We start from the raw sequence: 22,582 nt of genomic DNA, 5'->3' as shown, positions 1-22,582 counted from the left end.
ATGAACTTCAGAATCAGTTTTTCAAGGCATAAAAGTAAAATATTGTTGATGTTTTTACTGAACTCACTTTAAATTTATGGGAGAGTTAACATCTCCTATTGTTTCATTACTACTATCGAGGATCATGATATGCCTTTTCATTTGTCCATGTTTTCTATGAATCCCTCACGTATAAATTCCATTCCCTGAGATTGTAACCAATGTGTTTTTCTTTAAATTGACTGATAGAACTAAGAATATCTTACCACATTATTCAAGAAAGAAGCAACTCATATACTTAGTAAAAGCTATCATGTTAAAATTATTGGTCAATCACCAACTCACAAAGCCTAAGAAAGAACACTACCATAATGGAATACATTCAACTCAATGAAGTGAAACAATAAATAAACTAAAAAAGAAAGCTAACAAGAGATTTCTTTGTCAAAAATTCACATCATTTAAGAAATACTTAATCAGGCAAAATCATGGTGATTTCTGTACTCAGGCCATAATAGGATACAAAATGCCATATCATACCTATTACTAAAGGTAAATCAAATTATTCTAGACTATTCATTTCTCTCTTATTAAGACCCTTTTTAGATTCTGAAAACAGTAATCAAAAAAGTTAAGCCCTGAAATATGTATAATAGGAAAGTATTTTAAGTAAAATCCAGATGTCCTTTAAAACAGAAATTTTTACAGATTCCGCATTGATAAGACCCCCTAAAATCCTGGATCATTCTGTCTATGAACATTTCAAATGATTGTTTTGAATAATGTCCCCTTCATTCAACTAGAATGAAAATTAAAATGCATAAAATGATCCAAATGCTAAAGGTTCATGAAACTGACAGATTTTTTTCCATTGTCCCTGTTTTATATTTGCTGTCTTAAATATGTACAGATATTTCTTGGAAGGGAGATTTACTGCTTATTTGAACAACTTTAATGAAGGGCTAACCTTTTACATTAAACATTTTTTCCCTTCAATTGCTTTCTGGCAGCAGTTCAGGCTCCCCCCCCCCCCCCCCCCCCGCCAAAGGACACAGCATAATGAACATACACTAGATTATTTAAATAAATGGTTTTAATGAGTTTTTTTAATAGATCCTTGAAAAAGCAAGCATAAAATTGCTTTCCCAGTTGGGATGCTTTAAAATATCTTTAGAAAACTCAAATATAAGGCCTCACAATTCTAACAATTTTTAAAGGAATAATGATTGAAAGGATTTTTCTTTTATTGCAATATGATTTATTCTCACTCATAGTTCAGAAGACATTACAAAACTCAGCAGGATTTTTGAAATATTTTAATGGATTATCACATTTCATATTAATAAATAGTTATTTTTCAAATTTAAAGGTTGCAGCTCTTATACACTACTTTTGTGCATGGAAACGTGTAACCCCAATAATTGGTGCATATACTAGACATGAATAAATTCCATTTGTGTAGTGATCATTGTGTTGTACTCTCAGCCCCTTTGAACTCCTGCTGATTATGTCATACTATGGACTTGAGGCTGGGTGGAATTGACTCCAGCCCCTTGACACTGTGATTGTTTCAGCAGTTGGCATATGTATAATTTGTTCTCATCAAAGGGATGCTGAAGAGTTCTGTTCAATGATTTTATTCTCTCCCTGTCTGTGAATGAAGACACATGTAGAACCAAGAACTGCTGGAAACCATTATGACACTATGAGGACATAGTGGACACATATTGTTGAGTACAGAGGTGAGAATTACAGGGAAAAAGAATCAGAACCCTGATAAAACACTTCTTGACACTTGCCTTGGCCTCAGGATTTTCAGGCATGTGAGGTAATAAGTTACCTTTATCATTTAAGCTCCTTTGAAACTAAGAATAAGTGATGTGAATTGCCCTTGGCAAATATCATTGCTTTCATTATCAATCTCAGAACCATTTATCTATTTGAAAGGATAATTTGTTTAGTGTCTCTGCTTAGATTCAAATGAACTATTCACATAGCTCAGACCCTTAAGGCTGACATATTAAAAATTAAAACTTGTGAATAGATAGATAAATAACTGGAAGTTAGACGATGTCTTCCAAATTGATATCCAATTATCTTTATTAGACACAAGTGCATTGTACAGTCACCAAAAATATGCACAGGCTATGATACTACCTTTTGTGAAAAAAAATTAGAAAAAATTCAAGTCCAGGTTCTTTTAAGAGTTAACTATTAATGTGATATTACACACACTCTTGAAAACAGAGAATTTTCAATTTAAAGGACTATTGTAGCAAAATTAATCGATTCTTGATATTTCCTTATATGTAAAAGTATCTTGTGATAAATCACTGGTATGTTCCTTCTAGCTTTAATGTCCTATAATTCAATGACCAATGAAGCATTAGGGATTAGAGGGAACAGAGTGGTTGAGTGATGTCACATGGAAATCATCAGGGAAGTTAAAATCATCAGGGAAGTTAAAATTCTCTTATTATTTATAAATTGGCTTAATGACTGAGTTCTTAAAGGACAGAATCTATTCTTTGCATGGTATTTCAAAACATACTCTTTGATGATTGTGGCATAATTTTATTCTTGGCCTGGTGGCTTAGTCTCTTTCTCTCCCTCCCTCGCCATTTTGGCACGTCCGGTTCTTCTAAGCCTCTGAATTACAAGCCTCACCAGCGACTAGTGATGATGCAGCCTTGTCTCTCTAACCCTATTGGCCATCTCCTTAGTCCTCCACCTACCCAACATCCTCTGCTACGGGTACACTCAGGAACAGCATCTCTATGGTCACAGTCACTCATCCGTCCTCCCTGTGTGATTGGCTACCCTCCCCTGGAGGCCACACCCTAACTCCGCCTCTCCTCAAACTGTATATAATCCAGGGCTCCCAGAGCCTCGTGGTCTTTAGCTTCTGGCGGCCCTGGCATAAGCGTCTACCAACAATAAAGCTACCTCGCTTCATGCCTTAATTGACTCGGCCTCCAGTCCTTTAGACCCGCAGCGAGGTCTCCTGCGTGCGCCCCTTGGACCCAGACCCCCGGCTCGAGCCCCTTTTCTGTGTGCGGCAGCGTCGTCTAGCAAGCAGTGAGAAGCTGAGGAGTAGAGGGTCCCCGATAGTTTAGCGGTTGGGCCAAACCGCAGATGATGACTTTTAATTGCTTCATAACCAGATATTCTTTACTAAGTGTTTTTAAATATCCAATTATTTGGATAAAGTAGAATCAGTTTGATGTTAGAAATTTTAGGAATATAGAATTAATAATATTCAGGGGTGGAAAGTCTTCCTTATATTATGTACATCTTTAAAACATGTCCTCCACATCATCACTAAATTCCCTTTGTTAGGAACTTATTAGCTCCTAAGAAGCTTATTCCACTTTCATGCAGTTCTCATCGTTAGTATTGTGTCATATATATATATATATTTAGCCAACATCTACTCCTTGGAATTCTTGAAACTCATCTGAAATAGTACTGTAAATCTAGCTAAAAATATTTTTTTGGAGGAATTTGCCATACTCAGACAACCATCAGACTGTGTTTATTTTTATCAAATCTTTTCAAAACATACAATCATTTATGTAGACAATGGCTTATGACCAAATTTGACCAGTATAAATTTAATGAATTAAAAATTGCAACTGTAGTCATTTGGAATCATAAGAATGAAAGTATTTCCTGCTTAGTATTATATAGCTATGTGGGGCATGGCTGAAATGATAAAACTATTCTTTCTGGGAATGAAATGTTTCAGTGATTACAGTCACACTCCTGGTAAGTACACATGACTATGTATAATATAATTTTATAATAATACAATGCTTATTGTTGGAAAATTGCATGTGTCTATATGGTTATGTGTATGTTTTAGAGAAGGTTGTAAAAATATCCCTTGAAATCTCCCATGAAACTTTTTGGAGAAGGTAGTAAATGTATCCTTCAGTACTTCTCAAGAGGAGCTAAGGGAAGACTATTTTGTGCGAGTTTTACAGGACTATTATCTATGCTTTCTTTGGTTCAGCAACATATTATTGGTGCTCTGCAGGCATTACATGGAATAAGCTGTTCATCAAATAATTTCATTTAATTTGATAAACTTCAGCTTCACAGGAGAATTCAAATATGTGGAAGCAATCTGCTTTCCCTTAAACTGAGGGAAGGCTTAACATAACAGTGGATCTGTCTGTGGCAAACACTTGCTACAGGGTTTCTGCATTTAATTTATTTATTGACATTTTCTTAAGTAGGGTGATGGAATGAGTCTTTTATTCCCACTATATTGATTATCAGGATTTTGAAAATTACTAAGGGCAATGCAATGGAAAGAGGCATTTTGAAATGTAACTCAAAGCAGGAAAGAAGAGAGATATATAACACAGTAATATATTGATTAGATGCAATACTTCTCAAACATTAAGAGTACACTCAAATCACCTGAGAATCTCAAAAAAAAAAAAAGACAGAAACAGATTCAGTGGATTTGAGATGGACCTGAAAGTCTAACACAATTCCAGGCAATGCTGATGTTGATGGTCCAAACTTTATAATCTGAGTGGCCAAGTGCTAGCTAGACAATAGGCTGGCTATAGATTGACCTGCATCTTGCAAAAGGTCTGATTATCTATAATTCATCCTGATGCCAGAACACTATGAGAGTATTTTTTTCTCTACCATCTTTCACCTTCTTGCTCTGAAAGTTCACATCTGTTTATTTGCAGTAGCAGAATCTGATGGAGAAAATAGAGACCAAACACTTACTTAAGAGACTGGATAAAGGTGGAACCTAACCATAACATGGAGGGGGGCAGGGACGGAAAGGATTAAAAGGATCAAAAAGTAGGGCGGAGAAAGGAAAGTAAAGTAAAAAGTTTGTGCATGTTGGGCAGGGGCTCCTAGGGAGGCGCCAGGGCTTTGCTATTTGCTGAGTATATGGAAAAAAGGTACATCTTGAGATTAAGGAATTAAAGCACAAAATTTATGAGTGGATCTGAGGACAAGAAAGCAACCCTGGATTCCCTTATCCTGAGTAAACTATAATATTTGATATGAAAGCACAGGACTGACTGAACAAGCTCTAAGATGCCATATCTCACCAGCTGAGAGAAAAACTTTCTTTTTTTGCAGAATGTACCCTTTGCAGAAAACCCTGTAGTTTTGAGGTTATGCCAGTTTTAAAATGTACTTGTTGAAAGACAAGGTAAAATATAAAAAACCCAAATGTTAATAAATCAGAGACCACCAATGCATTAATCTGTGATGCTAAGTTAAGTAGTTTTGTATAGATTTCGAAATTATGCAATTTCTGGGTCCATAGTAAGATTTTATATAAAGTTATATATTTTAATCCTAACCTGTTCACTTCTGTTATTGTGAAATTATAGAAATGAACAAACTAGAGCATATGGACAGGATATTAAATGTCAAGCAAGGATCAGGTATATCCTGGTATATTCCTTAAAGCTCCATTTTATCTCACTTTTGGTACTTCTTAATAGACATTTGTATTTATGATAAATAATATGGGCAGAAATTAGTTATTAGTGATTCAGTTTAGAATAAATATTTCTTTTTTATTATCCAGGTTTTCAAATCAGTTTACTGATAGACAAATATATTCAAAGGGCAAATCAAGCTTTCAAAAATAGGTTTAGATTCACCTGTTTATAGATTAACAGGTACAGGATGGCGGTTTAGTGAGGTATAGAATTTAGTTCATCTTCCAGAGCAGCTAGTAAATAGCCAAGAACACTACAGAACAACTGCTGGGGCCACATCAGTGATTGGACAAACAGCATACACCAGTCTGGACAAGCTGGACCAGCTGCGATCCCACCCAGAACCCTGAGTCCCCCAGACACGCAGGCCGGCGCCCCCTCCCACCACAGGCTGCTTCCCAGAGAGGAAAAGAAAGAGACTTTACTAACAGCAAGGGGCTGAGCTCAACCAAGCTCCAATTATGGAATTAATTAACAAATTCTGACTACTAAAAATAGACCCCCAGCTCAGCTGAACCTCAAATAAAAGCAGAGATTGGGGCAGGGCTGTCAGAAAGAGAAAAAAAAATCAAAAACAAAAATGGAGACTTTTTCAGATTGGACAGCATAAAATACTTGAAAAGGTCTAGGCTCTGAAGTACAGGAGGGGGCACATAGGACATGGAGATACATAAAGCAATGTACCAACTTAAACTCTTGATTAGCAGACCTGAGGAATGGGGGTCTGCTCTGAAAAGGATTTTTTTTTTTACTTTTTTTTTTTTGTGGCTGTGTTTCTATGGCTTGACTACTCTTTGCATACAACTACTGCAAGGCTTCTCAGGCTCCAACTGCCCCAGGCAATGGCAGAATAAACTTGTCTGAGAGGCAAAGAGCCTGGTCAGGGGAAAGGAAGTAATTCCCTGGAGTCTTTGCCTTCCAGAGGAGATGGGTGGGGTCCAGCTCAGGTAGAATTCCTCCTCCAAGGAATTCAGACCCAAGGGTATGGAAAACTGAAGCGATTTAAGTCAGACTACCACCTCACCTCTGTCTCCACCACACCCCCAACAGGGAGAGTCTGCTGAAGTTAAAGGCACCACATCAGTGTGTGCCGGCAGACAAAACCACATGCTGAGCAGGACAGGAAAAACACAGAGTATAGAGGCTTCATAGGAACGGCTTTCAATCTGCTGGGTCTCATCCTCAGGGAAAACTGATGCAAGTGACTCTTTCTTCCTGAGAGGAGGCCAGTCTCATCTGGAAAAATCTAACTGGGGTCTATAATATCTAAGTAGACCCTCCTAAGAGGAGAAGAAAAAGGCACCATACAGGCAGGGTAAGAAACAAGAAAACAAGAACTGAAAAATTCTGATCTGGTAAACAAAACCTAAGCTAGAGGTCTAGAATAAGCTGAACTGAATGTAAAAGAGCAGAGAGACAGCAAAGTCATCCAGTAAGAAATATCCTAGGTAGAAAAAGTGAAAGCAATAAACAGAATGAACTAATTAAGGAAATTAAATGTCTAGATGCCAGCAAAAAATAAAATATCATACAAAGAAAACTGAAGCTATGGATCAGTCAAAGGAACAAACCAACAATTCAAATGAGGTACAGGAGTTGAAACAATTAATTCAGGATGTACAAACAGACATGAAAAATCTCATCAAAAATCAAATCAGTGAATTCAGGGAGGATATAAAGAAGGTAAGGGATGAGCAAAAAGAAGAAATCAAAAGTCTGAAAAAATAAATCACAGAATTTATGGGAGTGAAAGGCATAGACGAGATGAGAAAAATCACTGGAAACCTATAATGTTAGATTTTAAGAGACAAAAGATAGGATTAGTGAACTGGAGGACAGAGCTTCTGAAATCCAACAAGCAAAAGAAAATATAGGGAAAAGAATGGCAAAATATGAGCAGGGACTCAGCGAACTGAATGACAACATTAAACATATGAATGTATGGGTTGTGGGTGTCCCAGAAGGAGAAGAGAAGGGAAAAGGAGGAGAAAAACTAATGGAGGAAATTATCACAGAAAATTTCCCAACTCTTATGAAAGATTTAAAATTACAGATCCAAGAAGTGCAGCATACCCCAAACAGAATAGATCCAAATAGACCTAGACATTTACTAATCAGAATGTCAGGTATCAAAGAGAAAGAGAGAATTTTGAAAGCAGCAAGAGAAAACCAATCTTTCATATACAAGGGAAGCCCAATAAGACTATGTGTAGATTTCTCAGCAGAAACCATGGAGGTGAGAAGACAGTGGTATGATATATTTAAAATACTAAAAGAGAAAAACTGCCAACCAAGAATTTTATAACCAGCAAAATTGTCCTTAAAAAATAAAGGGGAAATTAGAACATTTTTGGGCAAAAAATCACTGAAAGAATTTGTGACCAAGAGACCACCTCTGCAAGAAATACTAAAGGGTGCACTAGAGACAGACAGGAAAATACAGCAGAGAGAGGTGTGGAGAAGAATGTAGAAATGAAGACTATCAGTAAAGGTAAAAGAAGAAAAATTAGATATGACATATAAAATCCAAAAGGCAAAATGGTGGAAGAAAGTGCTGCCCTTACAGCAATAACAACAAATTAATGGATTAAACTCCCCAATCAAAACACATAGACTGGCAAAATGGATTTAAAAACAGGACCCAGCTATATGCTGTCTACAGGAGACACATTTTAGACCCAAAGATAAACATAGGGTGAAAGAGAAAGGCTGGGAAAATATATTTCATGCAAACAACAACCAGAAAAGAGCAGGAGTAGCTATAATAATATCCAACAAATTAAACTTCAAATGTAAAACAATTAAAAGAGATAAGGAGACAAAAAAGACAATATGTATTAATGAAAGGAACAATTGAACAAGAAGACATAACAATAATAAATATTTATGCAGCAAGCCAGAGTGCTCCAAATTATATAAGGCAAACACTGAAAAGAGAAATAGACACATCTGCCATAATAGTTGGAGACTTCAATTCCCTGCTCTTATCAATGGACAGAACATCTAGACAGAGGATCAGTAAAGAAACAGAGAATTTGAATCATATAATAAATGAACTAGACTTAATAGACAGTTATAGAACATTATACCCCACAACATCAGGATGTACTCCTTTTTCTCAAGTGCCCATGATCATTCTCAACGACCATGTGCTGGGTCACAAAGAAAGTTTCAATAAGTTTAAAAAGATTGAAATTAAACACTTTCTCAGATCATACAGGAAGGAAGTTGGAAATCAATAATAGGCAGAGGCCCAGAAAATTCACAAATATATGGAGGCTCAACAACACACTCTTAAACAACCAGTGAGTCAAGGAAGAAATTGCAAGAGAAATCAATATATATCTTGAGACAAATGAAGATGTAAACACAACATATCAAAATTTATGGGAGGCAGCAAAGACAAATTTATTGCCTTAAAGGGAAATTTATTGCCCTAAACGCCTATTTCAAAAAAGACAAAAGAGCAAAAATCAAGAAATTAACTATTCACTTGGAAGAACTAGAGAAAGAACAGCAACCTAACCTCACAGCAAGCAAAAGGAAAGAAATAATGAAGATTAGAGGAGAAATAAATGAAATTAAGAGCATGAAAACAAGCTAGAAAAGCAGCACAACCAGAAGTTCATTCTATGAGAAAATCAATAAGATTGATGGACCCTTAGCAAGGTTGACAAAAAGAAGAAGAGGGAGGATGCAAATAAATAAAATCAGAAATGGAAGAGGAGACATAACCACTGACCCCACAGAAATAAAGGAGGTAATGAGAAGATGCTATGAACAGGTTTATGCTGATAAACAAGACAATGTAGATGGAATGGACAACTTTCTTGAAAGGCATGACAGCCAATACTGACTCAAGAAGAAATAGATAGGCGGGCCGCGGTGGCTCAGCGGGCAAAGTGCTTGCCTGCTATGCCGGAGGACCTCGGTTCGATTCCCGGCCCCAGCCCATGTAACAAAAACGGAGAAACAGAATACAATAAAACAAGAAAATGTTTAAAGATGTTTCCCTTTCTTCCTTCCTTCCTTCCTTCTATCCTTCCTTCCTTCTCTCTGTCTTTCCTTTAAAAAAAAAAAAAAAAAAAAAAAGAAGAAATAGATAACTTCAAGAAATGAATCACAAGTAAAGAAATGGAATTAGTAATTAAGAGTCTCCAAGAAAGAAAAGTCCAGGACCAGATGTCTTCACATGTGAATTCTACCAAACATTCCAGAAAGAATTAGTACCAATCCTGCTCAAACTCTTCAAATATATTTAAGAGGAGGGAAGGCTACCTAACTCATTCTATGAAGCCACCATCACCCTCATAACAAAGCCAGACAAAGATACTACAAGAAAAGAAAATTACAAACCAATCTCTCTAATGAATATAGATGCAAAAATCCTCAACAAAATTCTTGCAAATTGAATCCAGCAGCACATTAAAAGAATTATACAGCATGACAAAGTAGGATTCATTCCAGGAATGCAAGGATAGTTCAACATAAGAAAATCAATTAATGTAATATGCCATATCAACAAATCAAAGCAGAAAACCACATGATCATCTTGATTGATGCAGAAAAGGCATTTGACAAAACTCAACATCCTTTCTTGTTGAAAACATGTCAAAGGATAGGAATAGAAGGGAATTTCCTCAACATGATAAAAGGAATATATGAAAACCCACAGCTAACATCATCCTCAATTGGGAAAACCCAAAAATCTTCCCCCTAAGATCAGGAACAAGTCAAGGATGTCCACTATCACCATTGTAATTCAACATTGTGTTGGAAGTTATAGCCAGAGCAATTATACAAGAAAAAGAATACAAGGCATCAAAATTGGAAAGGAAGAAGTAAAACTCTCACTGCTTGCAGATGATATGATACTATATATCGACCCTGAAAAATCCACAGCAAAACTAGAGCTAATAAATGAGTACAGCAAGGTGGCAGGTTACGAGGTCAACAATCAAAAATCTGCAGTGTTTCTATACACTAGTAATGAGGAATATGAGGGAGAAATCAAGAAAAAAATTCCATTTACAATTGCAACCAAAAGAATAAAATATTTAGGAATAAATTTAACTAAGGATACAAAAGATCTATACAAAGAAAACTATAAGAAATTCATAAAAGAAGTCACAGAAGACCTAAATAAATGGAAGGACATACCTTGTTCATGAATTGGAAGACTAAATATAGTTAACATGTCAATTCTACCTAAATTGATTTACAGATTCAATGCAATACCAATTAAAATCCCCAAAACTTACTTTTCAGAAATAGAAAAACCAATAACCAAATTTATCTGAAGGGCAGGGTGCCCCAAATAGCTAAAAATATCCTGAGAAAGAAAAGTGAAGTCAGAGGTCTCACACTAGTTGACTTAAAGGCGTATTAAGAAGTGCCAGTGGTCAAAAAAAGCATGGTACTGGCATAAAGATAGATATACTGACCCATGGAATCAAATAGAGTGTTCAGATATAGACCCTCTCACCTATGAACAATTGATTTTTGATAAGGCAGTCAAGCAACTCACCTGGGACAGAACAATCTCTTCAGTAAACAGTGCCTAGAGAACTGGATATCCACACAGAAAAGAATGAAAGAGGATCCATATCTCACACCCTATACAAAAATTAATTCAAAATGGATCAAAGACCTAAGCATTACATCTAAGACCATAAAACTTTCAGAAGAAAATGTAGGGAAATATGTTATAAATCTTATAATAGGTGGTGATTTCCTAGACCTTTCACTCAAAGCATGAGCATTGAAGAAAGAAATAGATAAATGGAAACTCCTCAAAATTAAACACCTTTGTGCATCAAGGAACTTTGTCAAGAAAGTAAAAAAGACAGCCTGCACAATGGGAGACAATATTTGGAAATGATATATTAGATAAGGGTCTTAGTATCCAGAATATATAAAAAGATTGCTCAACTCAACAGCAAAAAGACAAACAACCCAATTACAAAATGGGCAAAAGACCTGAACAGATACTTCTCAGAGGAGGAAATGCAAATGGCTAAAAGGCACATGAAAAGATGCTCAACTTCCCTGGCTATTAGGGAAATGGAAATCAAAACCACAATGAGATAACATCTCAAACCCACCAGAATGGCCATTATCAATAAAACAGAAAATGACAAGTGCTGGAGAGGATATGAAGATAGAGGCACACTTGAATGTAGAATGGTGCAACCACTATGGAAGGCAGTTTGGCACTTCCTCAGGAAGCTAAGCATAGAATTGCATCATGACCCAGCAATACCACTGCTAGGTATCTATTCAGAGGACATGAGGGCAAGGACGCAGATGAACATTTGCGTGCCAACGTTTATAGCAGCATTATTTACAATTGTCAAGAGATGGAAACAGCCCAAATGCCCATCAACAGACAAGTGGCTAAACAAGTTGTGCTATATACATATGATGGAATATTATGCAGTTGTAAGACAGAATAAAGTCATGAAGCCTGTAACAACATGGATGGACCTTGAGGACATTATGCTGAGTCAGATTACTCAGAAACAAAGGACAAATACTATATGGCCTCACTGATATGAACTAACATTAATGAATGCATTTGGAGAATTTCAGTTAAGAACAGAGACTATCAGGAGATAGAAACAGGGTAAATTTTGAATAATTGGAGCTAAAGGGATACAGATTGTGCAACAGGACTGATTGTAAAAATTCAGAAATGGAAGCACATTACTACCTAATTGTAGCATAATAGTGTTTGTACACTGAACGAAGCTGAATGTAAGAATGATCGAGGGAGGAGGGCTGGGGGCACAAATGAAACCAGAAGGAAAGATAGATAATAAAGACTAAGATGGTATAATCTAGAAATGCCTAGAGTGTACAATGTTAGTGACTAAATGTACAAATTAAAAAATGTTTTTGCATGAGGGAGAACAAAGGAATGTCAATGTTGCAAGGTGTTGAAAATAGATGGTAATTCATATTTTAAAACTTTAACTTATGAGTGAGACTAAAGCAAAAAATGTTTTTTGGTACAAAATTTATATTTTGACTAGTGCATTTCCTAATATAACTTATATGGACAGTTCAATTGAACATCAAAAGTACATAGAACCTTGAATAGGGCATGAGATTTTGTAGATTTGTCCAGAGTGATGCCCCAATTGAAAAACAAAAAATGGTTACTCCTGTCAACTATTTAGTGTGAATCAAGAATTCTTTGTCATTTTATAATTAATGCAAATATAGATATTATTATTTAGGTTCATATAAATTTATGTGACACTTGTGACAGTTTGGAACTTTATCAGAAATCTCATAGTTTCATTGACTGTAATAAATAAATACATTACAGATATATACAAACAAAAACATAAATGAATAAATTATGTTTAATCTAATTTATGTTATAACTTCTGAATTCTATTTAATTTGAGAAAGGTAACTGCTTTAATTTTCTAGGAAATGGGTTGGTTTAAACAAAGGGAATTTATTAGGACAGTTTTGCAGCCTAGCCAATGTCCAAATCAAGGCAATGCTTTCTCTCCCAATACTGGCTACTGGTGAATCCTGGGTTCCTCTGCCACGTGGCAAGGCACATGGTACCATCTTCTGGTCTTTCCCTTTTCTTCCAGATTTTGTTGTTTCAGCTTCTTGGGTGAGTGGCTTTCTTTCTCCTTCTGTATTCATTCCATTTACAACGGACTTCAAAAATTGGATTAAGACCTATCCTGAATGAGGTAGGTCAGAAGTTAACTAAAGTCACCTCATCAAAAGACTCTACTTGCAATGGGTTTATACTCCAAGAATGAATTAGATTTAAGAACATGGTTTTTTTTTTGGATATGCAGAAATTTAAATCACTAAAGCAGCATTTTGGTTAAAACAAACTTATGAAACTACTTCTCTATTAGATGAAAATTGTGTATTTGATATAATTTTAAAGTCTGTATATAAGAAACCCTATCCTTTTCTGTGCCTATCCAGTCTTACGTACTCCCTTGTAAATATTTACTGCAGATGGAACTGAATTTCACAGTTAGAAATTTATTCTTTGTCAATGAGGTCTCCTTTTTTGTTCTTTAAGATTTCCTTCTAAAATATAAGTGCATTTTGGAGGAATAAATCAATCTAGAAGGTAAGGATTGACTCAAAGGACTTGCTAAGAGTCAGGACAAAGGGAAATCAGACCCTGAAAACTGTTGGGAACTGAGTCTTGGTAGAGTGACTTTGGTGATGTAGCAGGAAGTGTAGTGATGTAGTTGAGTGTAGACTCAACAAAAATTAATGACTTTCTGCCTACTGAGGGCTTAGATTGTCCTTATGATTGGGTGGGACCACATGACTAGTTCTGTTCACTGAACTAGAAGTAGAAGTGATTTGTGTCACCTATGAGTCGCAATATTTAATCAGTTAAGTACTTCAGTCTCCCTCTTGCACCTTCCTCTGGCAAATAACAGGCAATGTTCAAGGTGGTGGCTCTGAAAGACTAAGTCTCATAATGATGAGCAGAACTCCCAAACTACAATGGATCTATAAAATGAGCATGAGCAACAAATAAATCTTTTATTATCAGCATTGTTTGTTGCTACAGCATAATAGTCTACCTTGATTGATTTATAGGGCAAGAGAGAAATCAGAGAGGGCTACAAGAAGAAAGAAGAGGGATCATGGATTACTATCGAAAGGGATCATGGATTACTATCGAAAGGGATCATGGATTACTGCCAGAAACAAACAAAACTTGCTTCGAAATATTTTCCAGGTCCCAACATTTCCAAATTGTACACAAAGGACAAATATATTTGGATGTGAGTGTATACACATACACGCACACACATTGGAAATGTGAGCACCAGGCTGGTACTTTTATAGCCACATGTGCACAAACATTTAACCTTGCACTGAATACTGAATAGTAATGCAAGGTTATGTACCAAGGGTATGGACCACTCACTGTTTTGTACATACAGCTTCCTGGGTTTATGGGTTTGCTTATGCAGATTGCTAGACCTAGATGGACCTTCCTTGTCATGTTTGCATGCTTAGAACATCTTTATTTTTCCAAGCATAGTCCAAAATCTGTATCTTCTAAAAAACTCCTTTGAGTCCTTTAAAAATATTTTATTTTTAAGACTTTTTTTGGAAATGTGTGGGGATTTTATTTTTTAAGTTATCACAATGACTGTTAGGTGAATGGAGTTCAAGGATTCTAAACATAATACTATTCTACCTAATATGGTAATAGCATCCCCATTGAGGTACTACAAAAACCATCCATTCTTTTAAGTTCCTTTGACCCTCTTTTGTCCTTTAAAATTTTTTTAGAACTTCAAAAGTCTTACAGGTGTATATCACAATCCTTCTACTATACTAAAATATCCTTGATTCTTGGATTTATGCCTGATTTATCCTTATCTTCCTCACCAGGCAAATGCTCAATGATTTTTTTTAAGTGAATGCTTATATGTATTTTAATGAGTTCCGTTGGCCATAGCAGATTTACATTTTGTTAGCTAGCCCCCCAAAATTAAGTTAAAGGTAGAAATTTCAGGTAAGTTGAATTGTGTTCCATGGGAGAAAAGTAGAGAAGATATTTTTAGAGTGATGGGGAATGAAAATGACCATCTTGTCCATCTATAAATTTGTAGGTAGAAACAATGTACATTTTCTAGCCCCTTCCTTCATAAGCACAGGCAATAAAATTATTCTCGACATAAAAGAAAAACAGAAAAATATTTTATCAAAATTATTGCTCCATTCTCTTGTTGCATATAGCTCATTTTGTTTCATTTCTCTGTTTTCTAAATAGAATATAAAATAAGTAAACAGATACATTAGCTGTTTGAAATTTAATTTAATTGCTAGATGTAAGGCTATTCTTATTTGTTTTTGTTTTTTTTTTTCTCTTTTACAAATCTATAATACAAACTCAGTGATTCAAAGCATTCAAAGCAACCTCTATTCCTAAAATCCACTGGGCATCAATTCTGAGGTCTCTAAGAAGTATTCTGAGGCTTTAATTTGATGACATGCTGATGAATTTAGATGAGCCATGTTTAAATGCTCTCTGGCATAGCTTCTTTTGATGCTGGGCAGGTCACTTTCTATCCTAGGGAAGAAATAAGCTCTAAAGGACAATTAATATAAAATAACTCAATCATCCTTGTTAATGGATCTGCTTCCCTCACCCAGAAGTGAGGGTTAACTCTACTTCCTGCAAGAATTCTTACCCTTGCTGAAAATTTGCCAGCAAATCAGTAGTATACTGCACAGAGCCCCAGTGAGGCGGTTTTGCAGTGCCACTTTACATTAACAGTACTTTCATATTCATGTTATGCTAATTAAGCAAGTAGAGCAATCTGATGCAATGATGGTGCTTAAACTGAGCCTCCTAATGGCAATAATGTGCCTCAAAGGGCACAAGTCAGTATCCTGCCTATGAATTTAAACCATGCCTGGACAAATTAAAGGTTGGGGATGATTACAATGTGCCAATAAGTACTTTAAAATAGGAAGCTTGGAATAAACACAATTCTAGTCTCTCAAATAAAGTCCTTATGAAAGCTCCTGAGTTGACGTCCAATATCAAGTATTTAGCAAATATTAATTATGCTCATTTCTACCTCCTTTGAGATAAATGTTATTGATCCCAATTCTAGGACTAAGCAGCTACCTTAGTCACAAAGAATGTTATGACCCCATTATAATTTTACCCCTCATAATACATTGTTTTTCAGTCTGAGTCTTTTAAAGATATTCAAAGTGAACTCCTTGTAAACTTGTCCTCTCAAGAGCCATATACAGACTGAAACTAAGAAGGCACATTCTTTCTAAGGTTCCCTGCATTTATGAAAATATTCAGTAATATGATCTTTAAAGCAAGGAGTTGCAAAAATGGGTACAATTTTATCTTGGTAGGAGACTCAGGACACATATTTGAAACATTCACATGCCCTTTTCATAAATACAACTGTTCCAACTAAACTGAAATATTCACATATTTGACCTTTCCTCTTATTTTTGCTCCCCCCCCCGGCCCCCTCCCCGCCCTTGTTCCGCAGCTTGCTCTCTGGGCTTTAGGTAGGAAGGATTTCACCATCGATATTTTCTTTTCCACTCATTTTTCTTTTCCTTTCTCATTGTTCAACAAGCATTTCCCCTCTCCTCCAACTACTGAATTGCCCAAGGTTCTTTTTTCCTTAGTTAAAAAGAACCGCACTTTTAGCCCGCTGTGCTCCCAATGACTAGGTATTCTGCAGAACAAAATGGATTTTCTTTATAATAACCTCATTTTTTAAACAGTAAGTCTAGCTATGCTGAAAATGTCTTAAATTAAAGACCACAAGACATAGAATTGGCAGAGTAAAAATGAATGAAGCTCTGTTATAACTGTGGTTGAAAAATATTTTTAATTTAATCAATTGTGCTTTTCTTTTTTTTCCTAACCTCAACTAAATTTATCTCCATTTCCTTAAAGTGATTATAGTTATGAGTTCTACTAGGTCAGCTTTGTATTTAACAGACCTTGTTTGGAATCACAAAGATAGTCACTAGAATCAAATCCTCTGAAATAGATGTTTAACTTTTGAACCTCATACTCTTCAGTGCCATACTTTGTGGTCAAGCCATCAAAAGCTCAATGAGATTGCCAATGTCTAACCACAAAGAATGAACAGGAGGAAATAAGCCCTGTCTTTCAGAGCAGCAAGGATTTCTGTATCTTAAAAGCATATTAAATCATCATAAATATAGACTTTAAACTATGTGTCATCATCGCTCCATAACTGGTTGTCTATATACTGTTTTCCTTGCTTTCTAGTTTCCCATGCAGAATGAAGGAAATCTTTCATTGCTTTCCCCTTCCCCTGCAATTCTAAAACCAGACACATACTGTAAGTACACAGCTTCTGAGAAGCAATTAGAGTTAATGGTATTAAAAATCTAATCACACTACTGCTCTTGGCTTGTATCTGCAGAACTGAATAGTAAAGTCTAGTATTCCAAATGTATAAAAATGAGTTATTGCACTCATCCATGGCAGGTTCGTGTAGCCCTTATTTTATCTGGCTCTCTCCAGAGACAACTTTTCATAGCTTGATCAGAGAAAATGGCTCAGATTTATTTCTTAAAACAGGGACATTTGCACTTTCTTGCTTTTAGATTTCTTTTGATATATGTTCAAGATGACAGGAAGAGAAGAAACAGAAGTATAAACAGGAAATACATTAATAAACAGTTTCTCTTTAGTCCAGAGTGATGACAATCATCACTACGACTGTCCACTTCTTTTCAGGAATGTTTCTACTTTCAGAAATTGAAAGAGGTAGCCTGCCAAAGCAATCCTGAATATAGAACAGTCCCTACAAAATGCACTGTGGGGGGAAGTGGGTCCTGTGCTAGAAGGATCCTGACCCTCTGTGACAAGAAAGGGTTGTAATAGATGTCCTCTTAAGTTCTTTTTGCCATTGAAATTGCATAAGCATATGATGCTGAAAGAGAGACTAGTTATACATTTATGGTGCAGATTATTTACTTTTTTTTAAGATACGAGGACAAGAATATAAGCATTCAAAGAGGAAAAGCAAAAAAAGCAAATCTACCATAAAATGATGCTCTATAGTTCAATAAAATAAAAATTAATAACAATAATGATTATAATATTCATACTAATATTGATCTTTTCTAATGCCTGGCACTATACTAAGCATTTTCTGTGTTGTCATTTAATCCTCAAAACCCTATGAGGCACATATTATTATGAACCCCATTATGCAGACAGAACTGAGGCACAATATGGTTTAGTAATTCACCCAAGGTCACAAGTTTAAGTGCAGGGGCCAAGACTGGAATGCAGAAAGTAAGGCTCTAGACCCCAGCTCTTATTCACTATTTGCAAGTGAAAATATTTACTTGAAAATCATCAGACTCATTTTGTTCACATGGGGACAACCCTCAAATGACCCACATAAACCTTTAAAAGTCTATAAGCAAAAAAAGAAAGAAAAAAAGGAAAAAAGGCTCCATTAAATCTATCTGCTTTACCTCTGCGGTGGAATCAGTTTAATCATTGCTGTATGTATATCTTATTTCTACAATTCCCAAAGTATTCCTAATTACTTGACCCTTCAACTGTCCAGCATGCATCTTGTCACCTCACTTAAATTCAGTGAGTCTGTCTGTCTGTCAGGCCATCCCAGGTAATGCCCAAGCACCAAACTGAAATTTATTATCATTAAAAAATTTTTATTATCATTTCAATATAAGAAATACTCAGAAAAATACTCATTTAAAGTACAAATAAAAATGACTCTTAGAATTCAAGATTACCAACCATATTGGATTCTCCAGTTTTCCTTCTTCATTAGTTTGTAACTGTACTCAACTATCATCAATATTCAGCAAGTAACTAGCAATCACATCTAGAGAAGATCTAAGATATCACAGGAAGCTCCTAACAGCGTTTCAAAAGGAAATTAGCTATTTAAAATGCAGAATATTTTAAAGTGCAGTCATATCTTACATGGGGTTAGGTTATAATGTCAATGATGAATGGAAAAATCAGATTTAACCCTGAAGAGATCCTAAACTACACACATTGGTCTGGATACATACAAGGTTTACTTTAAACAGAGCTGTCTCTTTTAGGGCTTACATGCTCAGTGTTTCCTTCATGAAGGACTAGATCACAGGTTCATCTGCTGAGCATAATCTGTGACACTCGTATTGCATTTAAGAGCCATACTGTATGAAATGCCTTTCCACTCCCCTGCCAAAACTGTGTATATAGCTAAATTTGCATGCACAAATATGGTTTTTATATGGCACCATTCCATGCATGGAAACAAAGATAATTATTACTGCTAAGCCCCTAGATTAGTCCAGTTATTGCATAGTAAATGTGAATTAATGTATATTTGCCTGGGAAAATAATATAAAATGAAACTGAGTTCCAGTAAATAAACAGAACAATCTAAAATGGAGTGAAATGATATTTTTATCTTGACTGCTGCCATTTAAAGACAACTGCTTTAATTATAAGAGTAAGAAAAGGTAGATATAGATTTTGAGAGGGGCACTTTCCTGCATTTTTTCCTTGTACAATTTAATTTTAACAAAGAATAACTTTCTAAGCTGACAATTTTAAGAAAAGCATAAAATATTAATATCTTATATCTAGTTACAACTGTCCAGGACAATCTCCAAATAAAGGGAAAAATAAAAATATATATAGGAAGTTAACAGTGAAACAAATGAAAACAGATGAGTTGCTCATGATACCTTCCCTTGAGGTAATGTTACATAATGTTTCAGCATATCTTTAAAACTTTATTTTGTTTTAAAGTGGGGTCATCTTATATAAAATGCTTATGGTACATTAAAGTGAAATAGCAAAATATATAAGGTGGTATATACAGTTACTTATCTACTCAATAACCATTCTAACCTCCTTTTTCTTAATTACAGAACTCCAATTTCTTTAAAGAAACAAATAACTGGGTATAAAATAAGTAAATATTTGCTAGACTGCTATGCATCCAGAATTGACTATGTGACGTTTCTCTGGCCAGTGACATGTAAGCAGAGTGAATGAGAGGATCTTTCAAGAAAGCTCTCTAAAAAGGGAACTGAATCTGTGGGTATGTATTCTGCCCTTAGCCTTTCCCTTTTTGCCTGCTTAATACTCTAGTGTCATGCTAACCTAGACCAACCATCCTGAGACCATGAGAATAAAGGCTAAGGAAAGCTGACTCGAAAAGCAGAAGGATGCTGGGTATCTAATAACTATCTACCTTGAACTTTCTAGGGGGTGAAGAAAAAAGAACCAGTAAGATGTTTAAACCACTCATTCTTGTGATTTATTGCTTGAGTCTGAACACAACTTACAACCGATAGAACAAATTGTGTGTAATAACTATCACAAGCACACACACAATGTAGGCAGTCCTTCTTTGCCTTGCAAAGTCCCAATATGAATGAACTTCTATTACCACAGTTTAAATAATACCAGTTCTCTAACAACATGGTTCAAATTCCAGTTACAACAGTATATTAACTGTAGGTAATGGCATAAAGTATAAACTTTCACAAATCACTGCATAACAACAACAACATAAAAAAAACAGAAGAAATCAGTTAGTGACTAATCATGTTACTTTTTTCAAAGTCTGCAGGTGACTGTTTACTACAATCCTGTTATTCATTTCACACACAGCACCAATTCATAATTGTGTTACCTCCTTGTTTCCCAGTGATAAACTATTTGACATTTAACAAAATTTGATACTCAAAAAAGGGAATTGGTCAACAGTGATGAAAATGAAACAAAGAAATTAACTTGGAAAAAAAAAAGAAATTAACTTGGAAGAAAATGTCAAATGTAATGAATTTATAGAAGAAACAACATGGGAATGTTGACACCACTGACTGCCATTCAAGAGACTTAAGATATGTAGCCAGAGGAACTCAGTGAAGGCAAACTGTTTATATAAATGCTGAAACTGGTTATGATGGAAAGGATAAAGATGTCCCAGAGGATGTGATATTGGCAAAAAGAAACTTCACATTAAAGTGAACTCTCAGAGATTTTTCACAATATTGAACACACAAAGAATAAAACAGTGGAAACTCATACAAATGTAGAAAGTGGTTTGGCATTTTGCCAAGCTATGGAAAAGATGCTTGCGCTGTATCATAAGTTAAACAATAAGAACAAAGCAAACACTGACCAAACCACTTTCAATAGCTTTTCAAATATATAGGTCTACTGAGGTATATTTTACATATCATATAATCCACTCATTTTACATATCATATAATTCAACCATTTCAGGTGTGTAATTCAATCTTTTTAAGTAAATTTACCAAGTTTGCAACCATAACAATGAATCAGTTTTAGAATGTTTCCATGTCCCAATACAGTCCCTTGTGAACATTTACTGTTAATTCTGTTTCCACTCCCAACCTTCTCTCTAGACAACCAAAAATCTTCTTTCGGCCTCCACAGACATTGCCTTTCTGGACATTATATGTAAATGGATATGTGGACTATTGTGTTTAGCTTCTTTCATTTAGCAAAATGTTTTTGAGGTTCATCCATGCTGTGGTATGCATCAGGAGTCTGTTTCTTCTATTCCTGAACAGTATTCTATTTCATGAATATACTACATGTTGTCTATCTGCTCACCAGTCAATGGACATTTAGATTGTTTCAATTTTTGATATTTGGATAACGCTGCTAAGAAGGATTGTATATTTTGATAAGCTTTTTACAAAGAAATAAATACTTTAATTCTCAGTGTTTCTAATGTTTTAAATTACAGTTTTCTAAATATATATTACTTTTATTATTTTTCATATCCCTAGACATGTCTAATCTATAGTAAGAGGGATTTTAATATTTGGATGAAAATTTTTAAAGGTCATGGAAAATTTATAATTTTTCCCATTGATTATTATGATTGCTTTGTATGGATTAGCTTGCATAGCCATTTTCATGGCCCCAGTACAAAGTAGGGCCTGCACACACACACACACACACACACACACACACACACACACACAGAGTCACATTCATGACTGATAGGGATATACAAAAATACATAGTTGCTCTAGAGTGAAAGTTATGGAGGACTTTTCTAAACTACCTTAATCCTACTTTTAAAATTAAAAATTAAAATGTAAGATTATATGGGGAATTTTTCTACAATTTTTTTTGTGTGTGCGTGCATGGGCAGGCACCGGGAACTGAAGATGGGTCTCCAGCATGGCAGACAAGAACTCTGCCACTGAGCCACTGTCATACTGCCCACTATGATTTTTTTTTAAATCTCAATTTAGGAATATAATTTATAGTGCTTTTGTACTTACCAGCATGGCTAAAAGCATATTTAGTTTTGAAAATGAAGGCAGTATAAGAGAGAGAGAGAATCTGACCGATCACAAAATGAGATCAGGACAGAGAAAATGGAAGTTAGAGAGTCATCACGAAAATCATAGCAATGCTCTGTAGCAGAATGGAGCAGTGTACGGCTGGGGTCTTCTGAGGGGATGTTTCATTGGAATCAGTGACCCTGAGTCCTTACCCACAGAACCTATGCTGGTTTCCAAAGGCAAGTCTGATGGAACCCTCTACT

General features: G+C 35.4%; 1 long non-coding RNA gene across 1 annotated transcript; it reads left to right on the top strand.

Moving 5' to 3' along the window:
• Positions 1 to 1,710: 1,710 nt before the first annotated feature.
• LOC143676365 (uncharacterized) lies at positions 1,711 to 21,064 on the top strand. The gene is made up of 5 exons (XR_013172037.1): positions 1,711 to 1,807; positions 13,082 to 13,186; positions 17,269 to 17,341; positions 19,914 to 20,086; positions 20,614 to 21,064. It is a non-coding gene; the product is annotated as an uncharacterized LOC143676365 (long non-coding RNA).
• The last annotated feature ends 1,518 nt before the right edge of the window (positions 21,065 to 22,582 follow it).

Source organism: Tamandua tetradactyla, chromosome 3 (assembly GCF_023851605.1).
Source record: "Tamandua tetradactyla isolate mTamTet1 chromosome 3, mTamTet1.pri, whole genome shotgun sequence".
NCBI classification, from domain to species: Eukaryota; Metazoa; Chordata; class Mammalia; order Pilosa; family Myrmecophagidae; genus Tamandua; species Tamandua tetradactyla.
The sequence above is the reverse complement of the archived record's forward strand: the minus strand, read 5'-3'. Positions and strand labels throughout refer to the sequence as shown.